Source organism: Mustela erminea, chromosome 4 (genome assembly GCF_009829155.1).
Source record: "Mustela erminea isolate mMusErm1 chromosome 4, mMusErm1.Pri, whole genome shotgun sequence".
NCBI lineage: Eukaryota > Metazoa > Chordata > Mammalia > Carnivora > Mustelidae > Mustela > Mustela erminea.
In genome coordinates, this window is record NC_045617.1 from 11,548,974 (window position 1) to 11,573,709 (window position 24,736).

Here is a 24,736-nt window from a genome sequence, read left to right on the forward strand (position 1 = left end):
TCACTAGCCATCAGGGAGATTCAAATTAAAACCACATTGAGATATCACCTTACACCAGTTAGAATGGCCAAAATTAGCAAGACAGGAAACAACATGTGTTAGAAGGGATGTGGAGAAAGGGGAAACCTCTTACACTGTTGGTGGGAATGCAAGTTGGTGCAGCCTCTTTGGAGAACAGTGTGGAGATTCCTCAAGAAATTAAAAATAGAACTTCCCTATGACCCTGCCATTGCACTACTGGGTATTTACCCCAAAGATACAGATGTAGTGAAAAGAAGGGTTTACCTCTCTTTTTTTTTTTTTTCCTCCCTATGTTCCTTTGTTTTGTTTCTTAAATTCCACATAAAGTGAAATCATGTGGTATTTGTCTTTCTCTGACTGACTTATTTCACTTAACATAATACTCTTTAGCTCCACCCATGTCATTACAAATGGCAAGATGTCATTTTTAATGGCTAAATAATATTCCATGATAGATAGATAGATAGATAGATGATAGCTAGATAGATAGATAGGTAGATAGCTAGGTGATAGCCAGCTAGATAGCTAGATAGATAGGTAGATAGATAGGTGATAGCTAGATAGCCCGACCACATCTTCTTTATCTATTCCTCAGTTAATGGACACTAGGGATCTTTCCATAATTTGACTATTGTTGATAATGTTGCTATAAACATCTAGGTGTATGTATCCTTTTGAATGAGTATTTTTATATACTTTGGGTATAATACTAGGTAATACCTAGTAGTGAAGTTGCTGGATTGTAATATACCAAGAACTTTTTCCACATAGTTAGAACAAACAACTCTAAAATATGTATGGAACCACCAAAGACCCCAAATAGCCAAAGCAATCTTGAAAAAGAAAAGCCAAGATGGAGGCAACACTTCAAGTTATATTACAAAGCTGTAGAGATCAAGACATTACGGTACTGGCACAAAAAGAGACATATAGATCAATAGAACAGAATAGAAAACCCAGAAAAGAACCCACAACTATATGGCCAATTAATTTTCAACAAAACAGGAAAGAATATCTAATGGAAAAAAAAGGCAGTATTTTCAACAAATGGTGTTGGGAAAACTGGATAGCTACATGCAAAAAATGAAACTGGACCACTTTCTTACACCATTATACAAAAACAAATTCAAAAGGATGAATACCCAACTTTTTTGTCAACATGGACGGGACTGGAAGAGATTATGCTGAGTGAAATAAGTCAAGCAGAAAGAGTCAATTATCATATGGTTTCACTTACTTGTGGAGCATAAGGAATAACATGGAGGACATTGGGAGATGGAGAGGAGAAGTGAGTTGGGGGAAATCAGAAAGGGAGACAAACCATGTGAGACTGTGGACTCTGAGAAACAAACTGAGAGTTGTGGAGGGGAAGGGTAGGGGGATGGGTGAGCCTGGTGGTGGGTATTATGGAGGGTACAGATTGCATGGATCACTGGATGTGGTGCATACTCAATGAATTTTGGATAAATAAATAAATATATAAATGTATGTTTAGGAAAGAAAAAAAAATGGATGAAAGACCGAAACATGAGGCAGGAAACCATCAAATTCCCACAGAAGAACACAGGCAGTAACTCTTTGACATTGGCTGTAGCAACTTCTTACTGGACAACAGAAGCAAGGAAAAGAAAAGCAAAAACGAACTATTGGGATTTCATCAAGATAAAACCTTCTGCTTGGCAAAGGAAACAATTAACAAAACTAAAAGACAACCTAAAGGATGTGAGAAGATATTTGCAAATGACATATCTAATAAAGGGTTAGTATCCAAAATATATAAAGAACATATAAAATTCAACAGCCACAAAACAAATAATCCCAGTTAAAAAATGGACAGAAGAGGGGTGCCTGGCTGGTTCAGTGGGTTAAACCTCTGCCTTCAGCTCGGGTCACGATCTCAGGGTCCTGGACTAGAGCCCTTACATCGGGCTCTCTGCTCAGCAGGGAGCCTGCTTCCCTGTCTCTCTCTCTGCCTGCCTCTCTGCCTACTTGTGATATCTCTGTTAAATCAATAAATAAAATCTTTGAAAAAAATGGACAGAAGATATGAATAGACATTTTTCCAAAGAAGACATCCAGATGACCAACAGGCCCATGAAAAGATGCTCAACATCATTCTTCATCAGTGCACACCTGTCAGAGTAACTGATTTTTTTTTTAATTAAGCTCTTATTTTCATTCCAGTATAGTTAACATACAGTGTGATATTAGTTTCAGGTGTATGATATACAGATTCAACATTTCCAAACATCACCTGGTGCTCATCATGACAAGTGTACTCCTTAATCTCCATCACCTACTTCCCCCAGCCCCCTTCTGTAACCATCAGTTTGTCCTCTATAGTTAAGAGTCTGTTTCTTGGTTTCCTTCTCTCTGTCTCTGTCTCTCTCTCTTTCTCTTTTTTACCTCTCCTCATTTGGTTTGTTTCTTAAATAAGAATAACTGATTTCTTCGTATATTTGAGGAGCTTTCTGTAGTTCACTGTGCCAAGAACCATGCCAAAATTAGAGGAAATGAAGGATAAAAAATGTGTTATGATAATAACAAATGAGGTAATTAAGCAGTCACTAAGCCTGGCTCCATATTAAGTGTTTTATATATAATCATCATTTAATCTTCAGAGCCTTGACTGCAGCCCCCTTTTACAGATGGAGAAGCAGAAGCTCAGAAGAATGATTTCCCCAAGGTCACAGTAGCAAAGCATAGATTCAAATCTAGATGTAATGGCCACACAGAATTACCTTGTTTTCAATGAATATGTGACATTTGGAAACCCTAAGTTGTGTGTGTGTGTGTGTGTGTGTGTGTGTGCATATATAGATAGATAGATAGATAGATAGTGTGTGTGTGTGTGTTTATATTTATGAAGTAGAAAGCAAGCACAGCCAAAGCTGTGTATGTCCTGAGACTTCACCAGATGAAAGGGGACTGTAAATAAATGAGAACATCGTTTACATCTGAAGCTCTTTCCTGAGTCATACAAACCCAAATGTGGGGAATTGTTACCAATTTTAAGGACAAAGCGTATTTTTGAGATTCAGCTTGCTTTTGTATCACTGAAAATATGATCATTTATTCAGTTGTACCAAAATATAAAATAATAATACCCTTAAACTCTTTCTCAACCCAAAGGGCAAAAGGGAAGGCCAGTTTCTGGGTAGCCTAAATCGGATTGAAACCCAGTATCATGGTGCTTAACAAACTCTGAAAGTCATCACGCACAGGACTTTCATCTTAATCATGCATCCTTGTGTCTAAAAATACTTGCTGATGATTCTTAGAACTGTTAGAGATGCCTCTCGAAAGAAGACTGAGGATGCTTATTAAGAATTCACACATCTTAATCAATGCTTACTCCATTAATAAATGAGATTCCTGTTTATCAGAAATGGCCTTATGAGGAGATGGATTCTATCCTTTTTCCTGTTAGAGTCTCTGAAAATATGAACACTTTCTTCCTCGGTATTTAAAAAGCAGACAAGCAAATGTTTTAAATGCAGCTAAAGTGATCTCTCTTTCCACATTCTATGCAGATAACAATACCTTCATAATTAAAGTACTATTATTACTATTTAATTGTCTGCTTCATTGTTTAATGAATAGCATCTAGTTAATTATGGTGATGGGGAAAGACAAAGGACAGTTTTCTAATGGGGGATGCAGAGCTCTAGTTTTTACAACGTGGGCTGCAAATCGCTTTATTTATACTTCTGAACGTCAGAACCTAGATTCACACATCCTTGTCAAATTATGGATCTCTTTCAACATGGTTAGAAAATGTGTTTCACAATTTTTTCTAATTTTGCATATTTAAATAATATCACATTTATGTTTGATGGATGAGAGTGGCTGTTCTGGATTCATTCATCAAACAATTCTGAGCATCAAGGTCACAAGTCAGGGTCATTGCATCTTTTTAACTATTTCTCAGTAAGGGCCATTTTCAGGTACCTGAGGTCAAGGACTTACAAAATACACTGAAAGGCCCAGACAGATCTAGCACTGACACAACTCGCCTGGCCGGCTGCCCACACTGGGGCTTAAACCTCGCTGTTGCTTTCTAATAAGATCTGTGTGTACACACACACACACACACACGCACACACACACACACACTCATCAGGTGTCACAGAATCTCCTGCGTGAGTAAATGCCAAAACAGGTGGGGAAAGAGTTTGGAACAAATCCAGCACTATAACATGTACTTATTAAACTGGATTTTCTTTAACGAGAGAATCTTGACCATTGTCACTGTCACTAATACAGATTTCTTCATTTCACAGCAATCTCACAAAGAAAATACATGAAATTTTTGGTCCCCAATATTGATCTCCACAGGTTTTTCATCTGGCATTTTCTTTGAACTGATATATTCTTCTACTTAATATTGATTTTAATATGTTTCTGTCCTGCCAAAAAGTTTGGTATTGTGTTTTTATGTGTAATAGTATTGAACTAGAGGTTTCATATTGATTGTCCTCCACTCCTGCCAAATATTATCTGTAGAAAGTATGTTTCTATCAATTTTTGTTCCCTCTGCTATGACCTCAGCCTATTCAACAGTAGGAATTCAGAGACGGTGTTTTCAGAAATCCCTAAGATAAAATGAATTGTATGACTTTCTTGAGAGATTTGAGGATTAAAATATGATTTTGATGACTTATTGGTCAACCATGACACTACTTGAAACCAATTTTAGTGGCACTATTATAAATTTTCTTATGCTGTACAATTTATTGTATTCTGCAAAGAAGTTAAGCAAATAAAATGAGTTAACATAGTAGAGCTACATTAGGCTATACAAGTGTTGGACATTATTTAATATTTTTGTTTAATGATACCATTATGTGTCTACAATATAAGCTTCCTAAAAATTTATATTTCTAATTATTCCCTACTTGTAACAGTCATATGACCCATTTCCTGACACATTCTATTTGTTGTCCAAAGCTCAGGGATATGGATTTTATCAACTCAAGGTTCAGAAACAGAGGTGGAAATTATCTGTCTCCAATTATTGTTAACTGCAGCAACTTGATTTTCCTTTCTTGACTATTCTAAAAGTTTTGGTAACCAGCTTGGTGATAATTGGTCTTCAAAAAGCAGCAGCCTATATGAATACTCTGGGAATCACCAAAACAAGTAAAGTCAGATGACAGGTGTATATTCCGTTGCAGAGCGAGCTATCAGAGGAGAACCAAACTCCTACGAAAGGGGAAGGCAAGAAAGATAGACAACATTAGGGAGAATCAACAGCAGGACACCACCTGCAAAGACCTGGCCTAAAAAAATAAGGGCTTCAAGCCATCTGTGTATTAAGTCAGGTAACACAGGCATGAGAGGAAAAGAAAGAAAGAAATACTTAAGCTGCTAAATTCACATACAAAACAACATACAAAAGGTACAGGGTACAAAGGCGTTCTTGATGCCACACCAGCGGAATGTGGATGAGAGCTCCGCAAATGTTCACACTCAGGGTTAGTGAGTGTGTAAAGTGTAAAACATTTTGTTGGGAGTGAAATGACCCCAGAGGCTGCAGGAGTAGAAAAGCAAGTTATTAGCATTACAGATTGATGCCTGATTTTATTTCCTTTAATGATTTTCTTTTAAAAGAAAAACATCAGTTCACCTGTATGATCCCGAGGAAGAGTCAAGAATGATGAAAGTCAGACAGTTGAGATGAAAGACATTTCATCTGTGTTTCAGTTAAATTTCATGTTGATTTGTGACCGAGATACTTGCTGCCCCCAAGGATTATTTTTTTCAAAAGGATGAAATTGAAGATATAGTAGATGAGGTCAGAAAAATAGGAGCTAGAATCAGGAGTGAAGCAGAGGCAGCCTACAGAAAGAAAGACCAAGTTAGCAAGCCAAACCTAAGATCTATGCAGCACAAGGAAATGTTGATGTAGATACTCGCAGCATGGTCCAAGGTTTGGCAGAGATGGGCCACCGGTCAATTGGCAAATTTTTCCTACATGCTCACTTTATCCAGCATATTGTAAAGATAAGGGATGTACAACTATAAAGACATAGTCTCTAACTATGAAACTTATGCTTTGATTATAAAGAAAGATATGTATGTATATCCTAAAAAAATAAAAATAAAAAACAATAGAAACTCATTAGGATTGGATGAAGTACATTATTAGCAGTATAATCAATAAGTAGTATTGGCTTTGGAAGAGGAGAGAGTGTATTATAATCTGGGATGATGATAGAGTTTTCCCAAAAATCTATGCACGAGAAAAGTAGCCCAAATTATCTTGCTGGGTGTTTTTTTACAATATTGTAATGCTATATTCTCTTAGGGTACAGATTTATTTGGGGAGTGGAAAGAAAGAAGAAATAAAAGAAGATAGAGATGGGAAATTTCTGTGTAGCATTATGACAACTGTCTCAGTAAAAAATGAAAATTTGGAATCCCAGTGCTGTTTGCAGAGTACGTAGGTATGGCATAGCTAAGGTTTTGATAAAGCTCCAGTAGTCTCCCCCTCCAAACCTCTTTATTGCCAAACTGGTTCAGTGACCTCTGTAAGGAACTGACCAACCTGAAATGGTTAATGAGATTTTAAAAAAAAAGAAGAAGAAAAGAGAAGAAAGAAAGAAAAAGCATCTGGAGTTTAAAAGTAGCTTAGGATGGCACAGAGCTGTTGATGCCTCAGGCACTTTGCACCAACAAATTTAAAGCTTCTTGGAAGGAATGTTCCCTCCAGCCAAACCTCAAATAATTCCCATAATGAAGTTCTAATGAAAACAGTTTATTATTAAAAAATTACTGGGGTGCTTGGGTGGCTCAAACAGTTAAGCATCTGACTCTTGATTTTGGCTCAGGGCCTCATCTCAGGATCCTGAGACAGAGCCCTGCATCGGGCTCCATGCTGAGTGTGAAGCCTACTTAAGAGTCTTTCTCCCTCTCCTTCTGCCCCTACCCCCCCAGGCCCCAGTTGCACACAGACTCTCCTCTCTAAAAAAAAAAAAAAAATTAAAATTAAAAATTACAATGCATGTGAAAGACAAAGCACTTAACCAAGAGTCAGGAGAAACAACTCAATGGCAGAATCAAACCTAAAGAGACATTGAATGTTGGAATTGTCAGACAAAGAACATAAAACATGTATGTCAAATGTTCTAAGAAATATAAGACATAATTTAAAACATAATAAGAGACTATAAACTTAACCTATGAGATTTTAAAAATAACCAAATAAAATTTTTAGAAATGAAAAAATGAAATGCAAATGAAAATAACATAGTAGAGTGGAAATATTAGTAATATAAATTAAAATACAACATAAAAATAAATGAATATTACAAAATACATAATTTATGTACTATGAAGATAAAAATTGAAATTAAAACATCCACTAACTGTTAAACTATGCTAGACCCAACTGAAGAGATAATTAGTGAACTGTAAGATAGATCTGAAGGAATTACTTGGGATATTGTGGCTCAGACAACCAAAATGGAAATACATACATAGCAAAACTTGTGGGATGCATCTGTCCATCAAAAGACATGTATAAGAATTTCTTACCAGTTTTATTCACGATACACAAATCCTGGGGAAAAAAAGCCCAAAGGCTCATTAACATTAGAAAGGATAAAGTATGTTACATTCATAGCAGGAAAAAATGATGAGTCTCTGATATACGCAATAAGGATAAATATCACAAACATGGTTTGGGGCCAGTGCAGCCAGACACAAAAGAAAATGCATTGCATTATTCCATAAGAAAGTAAAGAAAGCAAAACGAATCTGAAGCAATAGAAATCGTGTAACTAGTTTTCTCCGGCTGGGGTGTTACTGACCGGGGTAGAGATATGAGGGGACTTTTGAGAGCCTGAAATGCTGCACACCTTGACCTGAGTGTAGTCACAGGTGTATGAGCCTTTAAGTTCTTCTAACTGCAGGCTTAAGATCAGTGCACTTTATTCACTTTCCTACATGCATTTTGATCGTCAGTAAAAATGGAAAAAATTTATTGGACATAATATATATATGTGTGTGTGTGTGTGTGTGTGTATACATATATATACACATACACACATAACCCTCAAAAACATTATGTTTAGAAAAGACAAGAGACAACATTTAATGAGCTAAACCTACTGCATAAGAGGACAGAAAAAAGCAGGTGGAGATAAGAAAAGTAGGAAAAAAATATTAAAAATCAAAACAAAACTTAATGAATCAGAAAAACACAGTATAAAAGAATCAGAATTTTTTTTTTAAAGATGCTTTATAAGATGAGTAAAATCCAGAGTTCTGGCAAGTTTGAATAAGAAAAAGAAGGATGAGATAAATGAATGTTAGAAGTGAAGAATGAGCTAGAACCACAAATAGGACAGACATTTAAAAGGTAATAATAATAGTAGTGCTAATTAGCTAACACATATTGAATATCTGGTGTGTATTAGGCTTATGCTAGGTGTTTTATGTAGTTATTACTTCATTTAATCCTCATGGCAACTCCTTGAGGTAGATATTTTGTTATAACCATCTTTTTTTTTTAAAGATTTTATTTATTTATTTGATAGAGATCTCAAGTAGGCAGAGAGGCAGGCAGAGAAGAGAGAGGGAAGCAGGCTCCCTGCTGAGCAGAGAACCCCATGCAGTGCTTGATCCCAGGACCTTGCGATCATGACCTGAGCAGAAAGCAGAGGCTTTAACCCACTGAGCCACCCAGGCACCCCCTCCCCCATCCTTTTTTTAAATAGATTTATGCCAATACTTTTTAAAACAGAGACAAAATCAGTCAATTCTTAGAAAAACATAATTAGCAAAAGTGTCTCAAGAAGCAATTTTAAACAAGTTGAAAATAGAGCTACACTGTGACTCATTGCATTACTGGGTACTTACCCCAAAGATACAAATGTAGTGACCCAAAGGGGCACATGCACCCCAATATTTACAGCAGCAATGTCCACAATAGCCAAACTATGGAAAGAGCCTAGTTGTCCATCCATGCATGAATGGATAATGAAGATGTGGTATATATATATGCAATGGTTATTACTCAGTCATCAAAAAATGAAAAAAAAATGAAAGGAAGGAAGGAAAGCAAAGAAAACAATTTTTTTAAAGATTTTATTTACTTGTTTGACAGAGAGAGAGAGATCACAAGTAGGCAGAGAGGCAGGCAGAGAGAGAGAGGAAAGCAGGCTCCCCGCTGAGCAGAGAGCCCGACATGGGGCTCCATCCCAGGACCCTGACACCATGACCTGAGTGAAAAGTAGAGGCTTAACTCACTGAGCCACCCAGGTACCCAGGAAAAGAAACAGTTTTTGAAACCTAAAAAGTTAAGTAACAAATAAGTTGAGTAATTAGCTACAATGTCTTACCATACAATTAAGAAATGAGTCATTCCATTTTTAAATAAACTCTTCCATATTACAGACAAAAACAGAAAACTTGCCAATATATTTCAAGTTTTTAAATACCAAAACAGATATACAATATGAGAGAGAAAACCTAAAGGTGAAATGCATTCATAAATTGAGCTACGAAGATTCTAAACAAAATACAAGCAAGCTAAATCTACTAATGTACAAAAAGAAATTCAGCACACCCAAACTGGATTTATACCAGGAATGAAGGTTGAGTAACTATTTGCAAGTCCATTGATTAATGTTAATACCCCACATTAACAGGTTGAAGGTGAAAACACCATATAATCACTTAAATAAATGTAGGAAATGCATATTATTTATGTGAAGAACCCTTCTAAAACCAATGAAACATAGATACTATCCTCACTCTATCAATAAGTAAATCAATAATAATAAAAATAGACACTTTATTAAGTGCTTTTGTGCTATGTAATTTGCCACTAGTATTTTATTCCTCATCATAATCCTAAAGCTATGCACTATCATGATATATATTCTATAGTCCCATTTTTTTGGTACTGAATTTTCACAAGCTTGGGTGTGAAACAGTATTGTTTTTGTATCTTCCCAGCCCAGCGATGCATAATAACTTAAATCACTTAATTAAAATAGTTTGCTTTAGTTCTATCTAATACAGAGCTTCTAAGGGTATAATTTTTTTTCATTGGCTATAGATCCAATTTAAAACTGTTCCTAATTATGAAGAAAGCTGAATGTATGTATTTGTCTGTATGTGTATACTGTCTTACATTTGAAAGTTGGTGGTCTTTTCTCTTTTTTTAGATTTTATTTATTTATTTGACAGAGAGAGAGATCACAAGTTGGCAGAGAAGCAGGCAGAGTTGGAGGGAAGCAGGTTCCCCGCTGAGCAGAGAGCCGGATGCGGATTCCCGAACCCTGAGATCATGACCTGAGCCGAAGGCAGAGGCTTAACCCACTGAGCCACCCAGGTGCCCCAAGATAGAGGTCTTTTGCTATTTCTGTTAGCCTTTAAGTATCTCTGCACAGTACACTGTTGATTTTCTTTCACAAAAACAAAAAAGGAGACCCTTGAATTACGCACAAATATATGTATGAATTTCATCTCCTTGTACTTGTATCATCCTATTATAATCTTTCAGTCCATAGAGTGAATGCTTTCGAATGCATAATACAAAAGTATTTCACATAGATTATTACTTCAACAATGATATATTAATATGAATTACAAAATCTAAGTAATAAAACTAACATCCATAAAGCTTAGAGAATAGAAGATCTCAAGGAATTTATCTAGGTTTGAAATTTAAGACTTTATTTTAGAGCAAAACCATAAGGACATTTCATATCCATAAAAAGTAATATGAATGGAGAAACAATGATGACACTATATTTTTAGAAGTACAACTCAAATCGCTATTTCCATATCTGATAATGTTCCCACGTCACAGAGAAAGCTGGACATTTTATAAAATTCTTTTGAGTGTGCTAGAGCTCACTATCTCTTACAAAGGCAAACCCAAAACCTTTCTGAAAATATTTCCTTTGTGTGTGCACATTTGTGCATGGGTGTGCGTGCACACATATTTTCCAAAGTAGTGACTAATCCTAACCCACCTACTCTACCTTCTGTGTCTAGTGAATGCTTTTATGCTTTTCTTGCTCCTGGATGTTACCAAGCTTTCAAAATCTCACTCAGGTGATGGGAAGAATTAAAAAAAAAAAAATGTTATATATATCCTTTCATGGCTGCCCTCGTAATGTGCAACACAGAACATCACTTAGGATTTAAGGGCCCATAAAATAGAAAGCTTGCTTAACCCCTTGACTGCTCGGTGCCTGCCAGTTCCAGCACCCTGTGAGATTGGAATTTTATGGGAGTTGAAAGCTGAGGTGTTTGAAGGCGCAGCAGCAAATATTCATTCCGTTACGGTCACCCGGCCAAAAGCAGCAGCAGATTTTCTTCTCACTATTTTCTGTCTTTGAAACCATTCAAGGAAATTCCAGATTTGAAAATCCGAATGCCTGCAAAGAAGTCAGTAAATTAGTAATAAGAAATGCAAAGTATATATTTTGCCTCATGGAACAAAAATAAGAAGGGATATATTTCCAAACAAGTCAGAAATATCAGAAATCGTGTCCTGTTTCTTTCTAAACCGGCAGGAGCAAAGTATAACGTTTAGAATTGAAAAAGGAACAGAAATCAGTATTCTTGCAACCATCGTATTGTAGGAATCTAACAAGGCGTCCTTGGCCAGAAGAGGACCTGAATAGGGACACACCGGGAATGTCAGTGCTTTAGGACCACGTGTGATGTCTGAACAGGGAAGAGGAGCTGAAATGGGCTGACTGTGTAGACAGGAATCCTAAGGGGGGGTCGAGGAATTAAGCTGGGAACATGACCAGCTCCTAATGCTGGACTTCCAGAGCTCCCCCTCGAAATGCTTTGGCCTCTTTGAACTTAAATTTGATTATACAAGGGCCTTCATGACCTGAATTTGTTTTATTATTATTTAATATAGTATTTAAAAACTACTGCTCTACCCTACACAAACCATAGTGCGAAGTGCGTTTTTTGGTGTTTGTTTTGTTTTGTTTTGTTTTTGTGATGAATGAGAAGTAACAATTATCCCCAACAAATGTGGACATTCTGATAGTAGGTGAATGAAAACTGTAGAAACAATATGAGGCAAAACTCAAACATGAAATGTAGTTACAGCTGCATTTGGATTATGCTCGTTTATGGTTTAAGAACTACTCTAACATACATCATTTTATTTGTGCATCACAGCAATCCCTTACAGTAGATCAGGCATCTTGGAAAACTGAAGCTCAGAGAGGTTGAGTGACCTTTCCACAGTCACACAGTTTGTAGGCTGAGGAGCTGGACGTAAATACGATTCTTCTCAAGTCCAGTTTCTGACCCTCTCACACTGAGGAGTGTTCGTGCCCTCATTACATATCTGGCACTCCCCTCTCCCTGCATCAAAGCCATGGCCAGACTGCAGAATGGGCAAGAGATGACGGAGGAGTGGGGAGAGAGGGCAGGGAAGGAAAAGTGAGGATACAGAGGCGGGAGGAGAGAAAGCAATCTGAAAATCTGAGTGTAGGACAGGAAAGGAGTTTCTCTCCGTAAGCCCCAGCCACCAAAGTTCCTGGGGCCCCTCCACTTCTACAAGGTTTCTTAATCTGTTTAATTTCATGTTGATTTGCTCCTGGAAAAATTCTTCCCTGGTGCCTGAGATTTCAGAATTTTTAGATGAAGCATTCTTTGTTGTTTGTCTTGGACCAGCCGAGGGTTGAATAAGCCTTCCATCTTATCTCCCTCTCTATCTTTCTAAACACAAATGAATTCTTTTTATCCTCCAGAGTTTGTGTCCTGCCCTGGAATTAAGTTGCTGAGCGGAAACATATCAACTCCTCCAGGCAGTTAAGAATCCATATCCTTATTTTGAAATTATGAAGTCTCATAGTCTAAATTTCCATGTTTTCGAAGGAAACAATCAATTGTTAAAAAGTTATGATAGTCACGGTTTGTTTGTAAGATCAGAAGCTTTGATCACATGAAGTAATTGAGGGTGATGAAAATTGAGTAATTTACTTTTATAGGCCTTTTATTTAATAAATCCATGACTAAAATTAGAAACTATACAATATTAATGCTTGCAACTTCTAAAGATAATAATAAATAAAACACTGAAACCTCATTTTAATTCTTAAACAACTTAATGAAGGGAACACACATGCCCCAGTTTTTATTAAACAGATAACAACTTGCTATGAAAATTGGAATCCATATTATAGAAGGTAAATTAAATTCTGAGTTGCAAATTCTCTTTCTGTAAAGAGTTTTTTGTTTGTTTGTTTGTTTTTAGGATGCCACATAGACCACCGAAGATGCCCCTTCCGATTGATATCTTTGGGTTAGGTGCGTGATGCCATGACCTCCAGTCTGAAATCCATTATTAGGAATAACCTGTCACTGTCTGGAAAGCATCTTCAACTTCTTGAGCTTGTGGAACAGAACAGAAGGGAATTTTCCTTGGGTCCTGGATCACCTTTGAATAAGAAGTAGCTAACTTCTTCTGGGAATCAATATCTCAACCAGGGAATCGAGAACAGTTTAATTAGTCCTCATGGTTCCACTTCATGGTTTCATAGAATAGAGCTTCTAAAGTCACATCAGTGGCTCAGTTTACTGCCTGGGTCAGCATTTTTCAACCTCTAGATCACCATTCATCAATGCCACTTCTTATGCTGTGTGGCAGTCAGTACTACTGAAAAGACAATACGACTGGTATAGTAGTACAAGATTCTGAAGGACAGGCACGTTCACACAGAGGATAGCGACGATAAAACCTGAAGCCTCTTATAATGCTGGGCTCTTGTAGATTGTATTGCTTTGGCTAAGGTTTGCAATCTTTTGCAAATAGTCAGCAGGAATGCTCTAAACATGGCAGCCAAGTTAGAACATAGAGAGGCAAAGGCTTCCTCATTTGCCCCTGTGAACAGGGCAGTAGAATTTTCCTTCCTATATTTCCTATTGCTCTTGTTCAGCTAATATGCATATGAAGTCATTGCTGGAACATAATGGACATCGGTTCCACTAGATTGAAAAGTGAACTAAAAAATTGTGAATGATAATTTGTTGTCCCTTGTATCCAAGATATGGAAAGGCTTACAACTAAGTTTGCATTTTTCCAGTTTTTTCAGGAAATATGTCTGGACCCAACACAAAATCCAGACCAAGTCTGAATAATGATGTTGCTAGACCAAAAAAAGATGTGTTCCTAAACAAGTAAGCATGTTTCCAGAGCAAACTTGTCAACCAATGCTCAGTGGGGGAAAAAAAAGCATAATCTAGGAAATAAGTTCCCTGACATGGTTGTATAAATTGACCTGAAAATAAAACCACACAAAGCAGAGGCACGTTGTAAGAGAAAGTTAAGTTCTAATTACTATTATTTTTAATTTGCACAGCAAATTAAAAGAAATCAATTGTTATTTCTTAAGATTCTGCCAACATAATTAATATCCCATAAACCTTTTGACAACACACCAAAAACAGACAAACACAAAAGAAAAACAGTAAAAGTGTCTGAACGCTCATCAAGCAGATTTATTTAAAAATAAAATAATAATCTGAATAAATGACCGTACTTTTGAGTCTCATGAAATGTTTGACACCCTGTGTTTGAAACCTTTGTTTCTGGCTTATTGCATGTGCCTCATGCTTCTTTCAAATCATACAAGTTGTTTTCTGGAGGGGTGACTTGCAGAAGAGAATATACATGTAGTTTTACCTTTTTAATGTTTGACTTGATTACTAACGTTCTCGTGCTGAGACTATGTTACAAACCAGAGAAGTTTAAGTGCATCAGGTACAAACGCAGTTTTGCTGAGGTTGTAGCAGAGTAATACAGAACAAAGATCACCAGATCAGTCACTCACTGCATTCTAAGGGATTGTATTATGATGTACCAGAGTATGTTATTGTGCTCTTAGGCTGTTAATAGTCGGCTACCATTTCAGTGACAAAGAAAAGCATGAAAGAAAAAGAAAGCAGCTAATTAAAATATCAATACCATTCTCTTTATGAATTTGTTACATACAACATAGCAGAATACAGCAGACATATCAGACTCGACATCCAGGTATTTTGTCAATACTCTCTGGAAAGCACACCAAAGAATGGGGTATTGTTTGGGTGACTCATTTTTGACTTGATTTACCCAATGTTTTCATTGGCTTGACAAGACTCCCAAATCAAAATTGTCCAGAGAGAGTAACAGTGTGTCTACCGGCTCTACAGTCTTCAGATTTGGATTGTCAGATATCAAAAGGGTATAGGCAGTCCCTGCTGTTCTATGTGGCTCTTTTTTTCCCCACTCTGCTCATTCGAAGTGTCTAATTAGCAGCTACACTTATTTCTCATTGCCTTTAGCTCCTCAATCAAGGATTTCTGCTGAAGGAACCCTGCTGCTGGTGCTAGAGTTAAAAAAAAAAAAAAAATCATGAAACTCATATTCATGTAATCAGCCTATAAACACCACCCCTTCATCACCAAGGGAAAAAGTATGATCATCTCTCTTCCCTTCCACGTGCACTACTAAGAGCATCCTTTATTTATGTTGCTTTCCCCTTTTATGTCTGATCTTGGCAATTCTTGTGTCAGGATAGACATATAGAAGAGGACAGAAGAAAGAAAGAAATGGAAATTCTTTAGGGCCAAGTGTGTTTTCTTTAATGCCTGCAAAGACAGATAAATATCCATATCTTGTTGCCAAGGACATTTTCAGTCTGTAAAAATATGAAATATGTCCAAAAGAATCATCCTGTAGACTTAAAACTCTAAACAAATTTTGATACCAGATAAATTATATTTGCTGGATAATTAATTGGTTATTTCAGCTACTGCATTTGTAAAACAAGTTAAGATGGATTGGTTCATTCACCAATGGTAGGGTCCAATTTACCTTGCACTTTCTTAGGTGCTGGAGATAAAAGAACAAGTAGGACATGACCTTTGCTTCTAGAAGTTTCTGGAAGAGACGGATATGAAACAGTCAATTGAGAAACACATGTAAAAAGTACAGGTATTCTGGGAGTATAGGAGAGACACAAACCAAGAAACTTCCTACAGGAATTGACAACTAATGTGTACCCTGAATGGTCAGTAAAACATAGGAAGACAGAAGAAGCAACACTTGTGGAATGGAGGAGCAAGAAACTCTGAAAACCTTCTCCCCCACTAAATCAAAAGGGACACTTTAAAAAAAAAAAGTCAAAACTTAGTTTTTCAGAACTCTGGAAATGAACCCAAAGCTTGCAACAATCTGAAGAGCACTATACGAGAAAAAAAAACAGCTGGATCTTGGTAGAAACAATAGCTGTTGTGGTGTTTTAACATGGGATGTCCCAACCCCTCTCCCCCACCTCTGGGGCACACTTGAAAACCAACAGCCTCACAACCACTATTGCTGTGGTAGCCTAGCAGTCATCAGTTAGAACAGAATGGGTGTGTAGTTCAGAGCTCACTTTGTAAAAACATTTGTGGAAGATAATCATCAGCCATTGCTTAACATCAGAGCTGCCTGAGTCAGTGATTCCAGTCGGAGCCAACAAGAAGCTGGCCATAACATTTAAAAGGAAAAAACAGTAATGGGATGTTTCTAGAGGGCTTTTAAAACTTTCAACATGTTCTTAGATATTTGGAAGACCAGGCATATATGCAGTACTGTACATATAACCAGGAAAGATCTCAGAAGGTCCTAATTTCTCATCTCCGATTGACCATAATGCTTTTTGAAAGCTAAGTCAGGAACATCAAAGGTATGCCTTAACACATATGAAGAACTTCTCTGCAAAGTCTGGGAGATTTATTGGTTCTGTTCACCAACTGACTAGCTGACTAGGCTAACCAAGCAGAAACAAAAATGGCCACAAATAACAAAGAATTCAGATTATACAAAATTAGTCCTGGAAAGTCACTAAACAAAGAAAGAGACACTAAAGAAACAGAAAAAACCCTTAGAGAATGAAGGATAGAGAGAAATCAGATTTCCAGACTTGCCATATTGTATTATTAAAAATACTGAATTTTCAGCAAAGACAATTATGAGAAATAGGAAATTATGACACATGAACAGGAAAAACAAAAAAGATCAGTCCATTAAAAAATGTTCCTGAGGAAGTCCATATTTTGGACTTACTAAACACAGAGTTTAAAACAGGTATTAAAAATATGGTTAAAGAATCAAAGCAATCCATGTGTAAAAAAATTAAGGAAAGTATACAAATTCTTTCTCACCAAATAGGGGATATCATTAAGTACATATAAAGTATAAAAATAACTAGTTAAAACTTCTGGAGTTGAAGATTATAACAACTGAAAAAAATTCACTAGAGATGTTGACAGATTTGAAATGCCAGAAGAAAAATTAGCCAAGTTGACTATATTTCAATTGAAATTATGAATTTGGAAGACCATAAAGAATAAAGAATGGGGGAATGAACAGAGCTTCATAGAGGGGTGGGACATGTCAAACCTACCAACCCATGTATAACGAGAGAAGAACAACAAAAAATAATTGAAGAAAGACCAGTAACTTCCAAAATATGATAGAAAACCTAAATCTTATCACTTACAAATCTCCATGTATTCTAAGTCGTATAAGCTCAAAAGCTTCCATACTTTATATCTCATTGTTGTCACAATAAGTTGTCACAAGACAAAGAGAGAATCTTGTAAGCAGCAGTGAAAAAAGATTCTTCATGTACAAGAGACTTCTTATCAGAAATAATGGTGGCCAGGAGGAAGTGGGGATACAAAATTAAAAGTGCTGATTGTTAACCAAGCAAAATTATCTTTCAAAAATAAAGGAGGAATTTAAAAACTACCAAGTAAACAAAAATTAAGAAAATTCATCATTAACTGACAAAAAATACTAAACAGAATCCTTCAAGCCAAAATGAAAAAACCAACAAAAGACAACAGAAACAAAGAAGCAAACAAAACACTAGAATCTACACAAAGAAATGCAGATAACCAATAAAGTAATCACATAGGTGATTATAAAGACAGTAAAAATAAATTTTTATTTGTAACTCTTTTCATCTACCCAATTCAAAAGATAAGTGGATAAAGTAATAATCTATGCCCTGTGTTAATGGATACAAAATGTATAAGTATGTAATTTGTATGACAATAAAAGCACAAAGAAGCAGGTAGTGAACAGAAGTACATAGCAACAAAGAAAACAGTTTCTGTATACTATGGAAATAAAGCTTGAATCAATCCAAATTAGATTGTTTTAAATTAAAATATTAATTTTGATCCCTTGAGTACCAACTTATAAAACAACTAAAGACAGTATAATTTTTTCAAAAAAAAAAAGGAAATTGAAATAGTACACAAGAAAATACGTAATTAACACGAAGAGTAATAATAAATATCTATCTATGTTTTCCAACCACATTGGAATGACATTAGAAATAAATACCACAATGAATGTTGGGAAATACACAAATAGATAGAAATTAACCAACACATAAAACACTGAGGGGACAACTAGAACCAGGAAGTTGGATGATTCCAGAATGCAGAAGATTATTCCCAAACCTTGAAACCTTCTGAGTTTGCCTAGCTGGATTTCTAAATTACTTGAGAGCAGTGACTTTCTTTTTCCTTCCATTTTCTTCTTTATTAAACCAGAATGTCTATAACTATTATCCCATCCTGTCCCAGCATTGTATATTGGAAGTAAATAATCCTTATTCTTTGGTTTCACAGGCCCACAGATGGAGAGGAATTGTTTGCAGAGTGGATTTCATGCAGAGTCTCATCTATACTGAAGGTAGATGGTTTAGATGATGAGATTTGGGACTTTTAAACTGATGATAGTTAGATGAGATTTGGGGCTCGAGTTGATTTTGTAATGGTTTGGATTTTCAGGAATATTGGGCTGGCATAAATGTATTTTGCATTTGGGATGAATGTGGATCTTTGGAGTGGTATGGATGGAGAGACTGATAGGCAAAATGATGACCCCATAAAGTTTTCCATGACCTCATCCCCACAACCTGTGAAAAGGGACTTTGTAGATATGATTGATGATAGAGTATATGTTCTATTTGCCTTTGCCAGTAAGCTGAGTTTCTATATAATCAGTATGGATAATATATGTATATCATTTTGTACGACTTCGAGAATAATTTTGCTAATAAATTGAGGTCCCTAGTTTTTACCTATTGACCCATGTTTTTAAAAACAAATTTCTATAATTTATTTGAGGCTAAATTCTTGATTAAAAGCACAGCTAACAATAAACTGCTGGGTTTGAGAAAAGTCAGAGGGATATCTTCTTAGTAAACACAGTATTCTACATGCTGACTCAATCATCAGAGAACTGCAGCTAAAAAGAGGTTTCCTGTAAAATCTATCATTATATGGCTTACGCTTATAAAATTCTGGCTGCTTCTGAGCCCTGCTTCAAACATACCCTCATTGATCTGTGCATATATTACTTATGGAGCAGCAATGCTAGTGGTCATTGTAGCCAAAGATTACTCCTTCAGGCTCTACTTTAAATGTTCCCTCCTGTGACAAAATCAGATAAGGGTTAACTCTTAATTAAAATAGTGTTTTCAGAGACTCCACACTCAGGATGGAGTCTTTTTAAATGTCTCTCTCTTCCTCCTTTTGCTCCTCCTACTTATGCTCTCTCTCTCTCTCTCTATTTCTCAAATAAGTAAGTAAATTTTTATAAAAAAATAAAATAATATTGTGTTTTATTCCCCCAAAAGACCACCATCTTTTCTGTGTCTCTGAGTGGTCATAGAATATTATTAAGTTGTTACAAATGTATTTGTGTGTATCTGCCCCCCTTTGATGAAGGTATCTTCCCTAGACATGGGTAGTCAGAAAATGATGATCTTCCCAGTGTATTAGTCTCCTGTAGCTGCTGTAACAAATTACAACAGACAAAACTGGCTTAAAACAACAAAAACTTATTCTCGTATTGTTCCCATTTGGGGGAGGTAGAAGTCCCAGGTCATTTTCTCTAGGCTGAAATCAAGGTACTCCCAGGGTCCTGCTCTGTCTGGCATCTCTAGGGGTATCCTTCCTTGCCTCCTCCAGCTTCTGAGGGCCACTGGCATTCCTTGGATTGTCACCACATCATAACATTCTTACATCCATAAAGCTTCACAGAACCCCACCTAATACGCAGTTTAAAAGAATCTTCAATTTCTTATTCTTTTTTTTTTCCTCTCCTGTACATACTTAGTGTTTCTCAAATTTGAATCAGGCCATTACATAACTACATTTACCTTGATAGTGGAGCTATCAACAAAATACACCTGATTTCCATGAATCAATTCCAACAATTAATTAATTAACTAGAAAGTAAAAGATCGATAATTATCTTCACATGTAGCATCTTCTGCTCTGATATCATAACTTTAGTGACTGTGACTCAACCTGAAAACCCCATGAGCAAAGAGCTTCAGAAAATACATTAGCAAGATATTTTAATGGCTAGACCACACATCAGCATCAGTAGGAACAGTGATGAAATGGTTCTCAGAATGTTTTGACCCTAAAAATCACTGAGGCCACAGAGCTTATTAGAATACAAATTCATACACTTCCCAGCAGATAGTCTAACCTAGCAGACAGGGTCAACAACTATGAAGTTGTATTTGAAAGGGTACCACCTGGAAATTCTGATGCAGTTGGTCTGACTAGGGTTTGAAAATCAGCAATGAAGTGAGTTTGGATCCTAAGTAAGACTTCCCACTCACTGGAGATGATATTAGGGGTGCAAGGACTCAGGCTACAGCAAGATGAGAATTGCTTAAGATCAGATAACTTGCAAAGCAAGCTCTTCCTTACCGTGCTCAAGAGTGGCTACAGCTTCACTGCATTTCACACATAGTAGAAGCACAGGAAAAGCATGAAGACTTCATTCTTGTGTTCATCAGTCCTGCAGTATCATTTTATATCATCAGTAGTTTGGGACATTGGAGCTATTAAGCAAGGTTAGCTTCCCAGAGAAATTCAACAAAGCTACTCTCTGTTGGTAAGGTTGGTTAGGTCAGAGTTTTATGCAGCTCTGCTGAGGACACAAGAACCCCAGCAGCTAGTGAGAAAACTCTGACTACTTTGAGGAACGTCCATCCGCGTGGGCTATGAACATCAAGAACCACTCAGGGTACTGATTCGGGATAAATCACAATAAAACTGTGTAGTGGCTGGGGGAGGGGAGCTGTACAGTGAGGGTCAGCACTTCCCTCTCTAGGTTTACACCAGTCCTAGTCTGTGCTCACATGGAGTTAGGAGTAGGTAGCACAGTTTGGAGTGTTTTGAAATGTCTTTCAAATGACCTCAGGGTCACATTGCTTTGCCACTCTCCCTATGAACTACACCAATAAACAGGGCTCTCTCCTGCTGAAAACCCTTCAGTTATCTTTCCCCTGAAAAGAAGTCTAAACTCTTTTGGCATGGCAGACAAAATTCCATAGGATTTGGTCCCTACTAACCTGATTAATCACGTATTTCTCCCACCACTACTCTCCCCAAAACCCCCTACAGTTCACAGACACAATCTTTCTAGCACCATAGTAAAGCCTTTGGGAGGTGGGCCAACATCAACGTATCTGACAAACCCAGTTCCCCTTACCCCTTTTCAGGCTGAGTAGATTATACTGAACATCTTCAGAAGCGTCATTCACTTATTACAGAATTTGAACAGTGCCCCCCTGGAGGTGGGCAGCGTGGTCCCTTGCTGCTCTCCCACTGTGATATAGGAATGTCTCCTCAGAGATCTCTGGTCCATTGTTCTTTTCTCTCTCCACCCGGCAGACTTTATTGTAATCTTCATCTTATTGACCTGTCTTCCTCTTGCATCTGTGACCCTCCTGAGTACAAGTACTGCGTATCAGACAGTAAGGATTCCATAGACATTTGATGGGTGGGTAGGTGGGTGAAACAATCAATCACTAGGCTTCTCGTTTGCTGAGAACTGAGCCCTCAAGACACTTGAAATTAGTCAAAATGTAGTACAAGCGAACAATAACAGACCCGAAGAAAGCGTATATCATCATGTAATATCACGGCCCCAGGAAACCTTATACTGAGCTAACAACTATCTTCATTGGCAATAAGAGTGGGAAAGCTGTCACTGGACTCTGCTCCTGCCAAGAATTAGCAGAACTGAGTTTCCAGCAATTGGCAAGGTTGAGAACTGGATAAACAAGCCCACTGTGTTCTCCGGGAGGCTGGCAGAAAGAGCATGAATGAGAACATCAAGCTGAAGAAAGAGCTAGTCTGGAGGCCATGTCTTGTCTCCAACACGGCATGGATCCCTGGGTCTGTCGGGCATGTCATACTTGGTTCTACCACTGGTGCTTTTTAGATGCTCACCGTGAAGCCCTAAGCTGGGCTTAAGCCCTTTGTCTTTGAATTTGCACCATCTAGCAGATTTGGGACCTGGTTTTTGCAGGGTGCCTAAATGGATGGATGTTGGGATGGCTCAGCAAGCCTGAGCTGCTCTATGGTTAGGGCCTATCGTAATATCAGCGCTTGGCTAAAAGGCAGGCTGAAAACCACCTACAAGAATTTCCTGGAAGAATACCCCTAGGAAGGGGCCTTCTTTCCAAAGGCTTGCAAGTTCTTCTGCACAACTCCACCTTCTATGCATTCTTTGAAAAAGTACTAACTCAGAGACACCCTCTTCTTCACCTCCAAGAACCTGTTACTGAAAAATGTAAGAGTTTAGTTCAAAAAAAACCCTCCATCTTCCCGACCCTCTCTTTCTTCCATTTGACTTTAAAACGTGAGCCAGAATGTGCTCTGCAGTATTATACATGAAAATACACGGCTTGAAAACAGCATAGAAATGCACAGTTCAAAGCAAAAGGAGCTAATTAATAAGCTGCCTTCTTTTCTCTTTTTCTGCCTTTTCTTCCCACTGAGCAGCTCTAAATACTTGATGTGGAGCTGGATTTTTATTTTTATTTTTTCAAATCACAGCCTATGCATCACGCAGACCTCTCTCTGAGATATATTGGCCTGGTACATAAACAGCTTGTGTGCTCCAGGGGCAGTATATATTTTATTCTGGATGGAACCCATGATAAGAAACTGAATTTAGAAAGCATTTTGTAGGAAACGAAAGTCAGCTACTGAATAAAATACAAAGAAGGGGCTTTAAAATGTGTTCTTATTCATTAGAATTTAATGCTTCAAAAGTTATTTTATGTCTAAAGTGAGAAGGACAAGAGTAAAAGAATAGGCTTCACAAAACTCAATCCCCTAAAGACATTTATATTTTTCTTCCGGAATAAAGTAAATTCTAAGAGATAAATAATTTCACATGAAGTAAGTGCACTGCATGTTGAAAGAATAAACACGATGTGTTCTCCGTGCCTGTTCCTTCCAACCCACGGCGGCGTCTGTTAGCTCCCTCTTAGAAATATAGTCCTACAAAGTTTTATGTTGGGAAGGAAAATTGAACTTTCACTGATTGGAATTGTCGCTTTATTATACACTTTACCCTACGGTCCCCTAACAAAGGATACATAGCTACATAAATGTCTAAGTAAATGTTACCTTCCCAGACTTGAACTCCAGAGATCACAGCTTTCCACTTTGCCCAGCACCCTGGGTCTAGGGTGAATTAATACATGAAGGTTAAGAGGAGGTTAATCAATACGGTATAATCCATTAGGAAAATATCTGCACGCCGCTTGTTTGTAAGGGAAAGGTGAGCGAGAAAGGCAATGCTTTCAACCAAGAAGGCCAGCACCTGTGCCTAACACCAGGTCCATGCAGCAGCAGCACCGGCAGGCTTGGAAGTTGGCTCGAAATGCAGAATCTGGTCCCCCGCTCTGATTCGGAGCAATTGAATCAAAACTCAGACTTAATAAGAGTCCCAGGGGGAGCCTGCACACATTCGATTTGAGAAGCGTTGATCTAGGATTCCGTGTTCCCTAGAGGAGCCCAGAGACTCTGGGAGGGCAAGGGGCAAGGTGTGTAAGGAGAAAGTTAGAGCCGGAATGCAAGGCCGCGTGTATACTACCTTGAATGGGTGACAATGATCTTACATGTTTTTGAGATTCACAAGGAAAAGAGGTCACAGTCAAGGACAAGAAGTTGCAAATACAGACAAAGGTGAGCTTTCATGTGGAAGCTTGAATCGGGGGAGATTTGGCAGCCAGAGGTAAAGAAAAGAGGACATTGCCAGAGAAGAGTAAGCTGGCTCTGTGTGAGCGTACAACAGAAGCAAAGTCAGAGAAGGGAACAGGTAAGACCTGTTCGGGGAGCTGTGAGTTTGAGAAAGATCGTTCCCTCATCCATTACCACTGGAGGTGTCTATTGTGATCTTTTTATGTGCTGAGCTTAGCACAGAGCTTTCCCTCCATACACTTAGACTTACGCATAGAAATAGTGAGTTATAGACTGAATTGTACTCCCCCTAAACTCCTGTGTTGATGCCATATTGATGAATAAGTTTGAACTTGAGCCTTCGGTTCGTGAATAATGTTTAGAGATAATAAGCCAAGCAGGATGGACTGAGATTAGGTTGGAAATAGGTAAGAGAAAACCTCACCATCTAGTATTTAGGCATTACCAAACCGGCGAGGCGGGAAGAGAGCATAGAGACCGTGAGGCAGGAGCTGATGCAGAGAAAGCAAGCTGAGAATTACCAAATTTTAGAACAAAATGGGACGTTACCTACAACAGCACTTAGGTCAACCTCTTTGTTTAGCTGGTAGGCAATCCGTGGCCCAGGAGGATAAAGAGCAAGGCTGGCATCACAAGCTTGTGCCTGGCACAC